This window comes from Arvicanthis niloticus, chromosome 4, assembly GCF_011762505.2.
Source record: "Arvicanthis niloticus isolate mArvNil1 chromosome 4, mArvNil1.pat.X, whole genome shotgun sequence".
NCBI classification, from domain to species: Eukaryota; Metazoa; Chordata; class Mammalia; order Rodentia; family Muridae; genus Arvicanthis; species Arvicanthis niloticus.
The window spans coordinates 416,646-422,278 of NC_047661.1; the positions used below are offsets into that span (position 1 = coordinate 416,646).

The following is a 5,633-nucleotide window of genomic DNA, read 5'->3' on the forward strand; positions in this document are numbered from 1 at the left end:
GAATCAGAGAAAGATATGGGTGATGAAACTATGCATATAAAAAAAGTAAAATGCAAAATATTTGGAATGGAAACATGCATTGAAATTCATCAAACCAAATACTCAATGAAAAATCACCTGTATTAGACAAATGTTATATTTTGGGTTGTTTGTTTTGAGAAACATTCTCCCTAGATAGTCTTGGCTGTCCTGTAGAACAGACTAGTTTCAAACTCACCGATATATTCCTGACTCTTTTCCCAAATGCTTAGATTAAATGTGTGAAATGTGTGCATTATTCTACCAGGCACAAACACTAACTTTAAAAGTGTGATATCTACTGCAGTGCAGTCATATCTACCTTGCATGTAAAATTTTTCACCTTATGCTTTGATACTATAAAATTCAATTTTTATCCCAAGTTCAGTAAAATACTTTCATTTCTTTTTTATATTCTTACATGAAAGTCTTTGACCATTCTGTAATACACTTGGATCTTTTATACTAGAGACACACACAGTGCCCATCAGCTTTCTAATTTTCTGGCTATCATTTCTTTGCAACTTGCCTCTGCTGCACCAGGCTCCAGAGGATACCTGAGGTGTTGATTCAACTTCAAAGTGATCAGGTCCAGTGGTAAGAGGAAAGAAAAGAGCAAAAGGTAAGGGTGGGAGTTGGGCTGAAGGGTTTTGCTAACAATTACATAAGAGCCATTGTAGCTCCTCAGGAAAAATTGATGTTCCACACTTATCCTCCAGGAATCTGTGTTTCACTGAGATAGGCACTTTCTAGTGTTGGGGGCCGACTTTTAGCAGAAAGCGGCTATCAGCTTTGCAGCCATCTTGAGCCATATACCCTGACATGAGATTTGAATTACAATAGCCTACAAGAGCTGAGAACACTCTGATAATCTTGGTTTAGATATCTTGAGATTAAAGGTGTGTGAGATTAAAGGTGTGTGACTTAATAGTATACTTAGAAGTATAGAGATCAGAGTTAGAGACAAGACCTAAGGGCATGATTAAAGGTGTAACTTAGAGGCGTGGCTTAGAAGTCAGACTATAAAAGACAGAACCAGAGATCAGAGAATATAGACTGAGATCAGAGACTATAGAGGGATCATCAGAGATGAATCTCAGACATTAGGTAGAATCTGCCATCACCCTTGCTCTTGCTGAAGCCCGACCTGCAGACCGGAGCAGCAGCTTGGGCCAGGATACAGTGGCCGCCCAAACATGGGTTGGCCCGGGCCTCAACATTTTGCCTGGGCTGCAACATTTATTTTGGCGGCCCCAACTTGGGGCTAGTGCGGTCCCCAACATTCTAGGTCTATCTTGATCATTCAAAGTACTTGCTCAGCCCTCCATCACTGTGGTTCCTGCATGTACCTGGGGCAGTTTCATCACAGACCTCAGATACGAACCAATTACAGAAAAGCCAAGGTGAGTAAAAATATCCTGAGTGCTGCAGGTAGGTCTGCCTTTCTGGAGTATGATGAGGAAAGCCTGGCAATTTTCCCTGCTCTGTGCCTGCCACTCCTCTCAGGTGATTCAAAGCTAGGATACTCCCAGGTTTCCATGAAGTTCCTGAATGTAGCAATATCCCTGTTGGGACCTGACTATATTTGCAAATGTAATGCAATCACCCAGTCTTACCCAACTGAGTGGCTACCCAAATTCTCATCATCCACTGTCAGAAATTTTCTGGAGCTATTTAGTATTGAATAAAAATAACTTGAACTACCAAGACACTACATTGCTCTAGAGGACTATTTGGTGCCAAGCTACTGGGTGTCTCATATCTGCTAATCCCAATATCTTCTTAATCTTTTGAAGATTAAGACCTACCACATACAAGCTGAACCCAGAGAAACTAATATTTTTATTGGATTCAGATGGTTCTCAGAGCAAGGGATAAAAGGTAAATCGGGAGTTTAGGAACTCCAGGGGGTAGTACAATTTAAGGAAGAATTGGGATTCAGGTTGGGGAAATGCAGCTCAGTGAAGTGTACATGGGGGAAGAGTAGTCCACTGAGGTCATGGCCATGTCTTACTGGAAAATCTGTCACAGCAGTTGTGGTCCTTGTGGGCTGTGACAGAGAGAGACACACAATCAAGAAATTTCTCCCCCTGTCATGCCAGTAGCTGTCGTAGAGTAGGTACTTAGGAGATACATGCTTATTAAGGATCTTCCTTTCATCAAGCCTTTTGGAATTCCATTCTGAGAATACATAGGCCACAGAAGTATCCTAACTTCTTTGACCTTTTAGATCCCTAATCAGTTTTGTGGGTACTTAAGGCACTGTATAGGAAAAACTCAAGGAAAATGAATGATAGAATTCCCAAGCATCCATGAAATTATACTTGAGGACAGCTTCTGGAGTGGTCACTGCTTCCTGGCTAAGCACATTCCCTCCTTAGTGGGATGTTGGGAGTGGGTTAACAACAGATAGAAACATCCATCATGGAACAGAGGAATCTGAGTTCTCTCAGTCTTTCTTCAGAGGGTCATGTACCACTGTCATATATGGGAATACAGCAGTCTGTAAAATCAAGAAAAAATACCAAATACAAAAGCATGTCCAGGTTGAAACACAGATTACATCTGCATTTTGGATGACCCAATGATTAAGATCACAAAAATTAGCCTGCTTGTAAAGGAGCACATGTTTACACAAGAATCCCTGTATCATGTGGGAAATAAGGGGTCATTAGGAGGAGCCAAACAAAGCATCCTCTTACCTCTCTGCTCAGGCACATTGATGTTTTCTTAAAGAAACCTTTTGTGCTGTATAAATTCCTTAAATACTTCCAAAGCCTCCAGGCTTTCTTCTAGACACTTTCCTGTGAGCAGAGGCCAGATAAGCAGGAAGAGTATGACTACACAGCCCTGTTAGAATCCACTGACACAAAGACAAAAAGACTGCACAAAACTGGAGTTTTCAACCTGAAGTATATGGGAACAAGAGGGAAGGAGACTTTAGAGCAAATGTGGAGGTGCAAAATGGATGGTGGTGGTAAAGCTTGTCAATAGGAAGTGGATATAACAAACATATAGGGTCACATAGTATGACCAAACCTAGGTGATATCCTAAGCACCCAAGAAATGTCACAGTCTGACCAACAGGAAACTGTGTTTCAAGGTAATTAGTCTGTCTCCGGTTTCTGGAAGGAGGGCAGAATTGCCCATAAAAGGTTTCTGTTAGGACACAGCCTTTCATTGAAAACTTTCTGCCATGAAACCTAAACCCCTCCCCGCAAGACATGATATGTGGTAAGTCAATAAAAATTCCATCCTATTGCTCAGTGCTCAAAAGTCACATCTGATCATGTCACTGGAAATGCTGCACAGACCATGGATTACCATTTCAAAGCATTTATACTGACCACATGTTGCCTTATGCACAACTGCTAAAGGATAAAACAGAAGCTTTAGACTTCCCAGTGCCTGGATGTAGTTGCTGGACATTCAAATAGCTAATGGTCACAGAGAGCATGGGCAGAAGGTTGAATCTCTGGTGTTCCTCACCTATGAGGTGTCCCAATTGGGATATTTTATGAAATGGATGGCTTTCAGAGTATATGATGTAACGGTCCTTCACTGGAAGCTCATAGATGTAGAAGAGATTATGGCCCAAAACTGCAAATTAAAGAGAAATGAATCTGTAGTGTCTTTTAAAAAGATAATATTCATCCCACATTAAGGAATGAACTAGGTTTCAACAATAACCCATGAGCAATCATATAGCCAGCTCCAAGACTTTCCATGACATCATCACAAGACAGAGGCTCCTCATGGAAAGTGTTATCCTCAGCTATGAAGACATGACAATAGGTGTCAGGAAAGGTGAAGGCTGTGGCTGACTAGCCGTCTAGCAGCTACCCTGGCCTGTTTTCTAAGTCCTAAGCTTCAGAATCCCCATTGGACAGTGGACAATAATATCTAGAGAGAAGCATTATCTCTTTTGCGAACTAGACTGATTTCTAAAAACACTAGGCAATTGACTGGTAGACTTTCCTGAAAAGTATGCAGGCCAGGAACACTCCAACCAAGAATCTTGCTTTGCAACCTGATCCGGGGGTACCATGTTGGCTAAGAATTCCAAATAATATAGAATCACATGGGAAACATTCAGTTGGCTATGACAGTGGGTATGATATTGATTATGCTAATTTACTGTGGAAGATTCATCTTAATTGTAGGCAGGAACATTGTGTGGGCAGAAGATTCTGGACTTTGTAAAATTGTGAAAACCATCTGAACACTAGCATGAATGCATTCACTAATCTCTTCTGACCATTGTGTAATATGAGTAGATGTTTTCTGCTTCAGCCTAGAATATCCTACCACCATGGACTGTACCTTGAACTGGGAGCTAAATAAAACCCATTCCACCTTAAGCAGTATTGATTAGAGTGGTTAATGAAAAAGAAGCTAAAGAAGGAGAGAAAAAAGGATGAGACACCCACTCACAGGCATTGTATTGACCAGGCTCCTCTGTTCTCTGCATAGAATTCCTAAATTAATGCACTCTCCTTCAGATCTGGAAAAAAGGAAACCAACCTTTAGTCTCTTTCTAAACACATCTCTGCTTCTCTGACTATCTGGTTCCTTGGCCTTAGCACGATGACTTCTGAAATCCCATATTAACCCCTCCTAAGTTTCAGCATGTGAAGACTATGGCCCTTCAAAGGAATGGGATTTTCAATGTCCAAAACATAAAGGAACAGAGAGAAAGAGTAAAAGATGCATGTGGGATACTCACATAACAGTGTGCCTGAGGTCCAAAGTTCCTTCTTCTGGGCATGTCAATCTAATAGGGAAAGCAACCAGAGTTTTTTCCTCCACCTTTCTTCTTTGAGTCACTGTGGCCTTTATGAACCAGACACCTGAGAGCTGGAGCAGACAGAGTCCTGAGCCCATACTTTCCCATCCCCAAGTCTTACTTAGTTTGCCTATAAGTGTGCAGCCCATACATACATCCTTGTTGATAAGATGCTCCCCTAAGTTGTTGAGGTTCTACACCCCAACATGGTGTCCAACACCATGTTCCATACAACTAGGCTAGAATTACATATGGTAGTCCAGTTTAAATGGAATTTGACTGTCTCCAAAGGCAGAAAACAGTTAGGATTCCAGGAACAAACATATAGAGGTCCTATCAAGTTACATTTTATGGCTCTAGGTGTCACTGCTCAAGAACCTTTCCCTAGTCCAAGTCTGTGAACACTCTCTGCTCAGACTCAGAGGACTGAAACCCTCATGAGTACTAGCACTGGTATTAAGGCACTGTCCAACACTCAAACCTTCCATGTACACCTGTTTTCCACCATTCCATGCCTCACTTTCTCTTCTTCTGAGAAGAAGGGAAGGTCATCACGGGTCTGTAGAATCACCACTAGGCTCAACAGTGTAACAGTCAGGAGCAGGCTCTTCATGTTCAGTGTTCTGCGCACCGCTCGAGTCCCCTTCGCCCATGGAAGAGAGACACGAGAGACGCAATTCGGGTAGTTACTGCAAAACGAGGCTTTACTCTGTATCAGCAAATGTGGAAAACGCGGAAGGACACGGAAGGACGCGGAAGGGCTGAAAACAGGAAGAGGCCTAGCTTAAATACACCCTAGAGTGACGTATTCACTTCTGATTGGCTGTTC

At 42.0% G+C, this 5,633-nt stretch overlaps 1 pseudogene; it reads right to left on the reverse strand.

The window, feature by feature from the left end:
• Window positions 1-2,486: 2,486 nt before the first annotated feature.
• LOC117706773 (vomeronasal secretory protein 2-like) lies at window positions 2,487-5,420 on the reverse strand (annotated as a pseudogene).
• Between the last annotated feature and the right edge of the window lie 213 nt (window positions 5,421-5,633).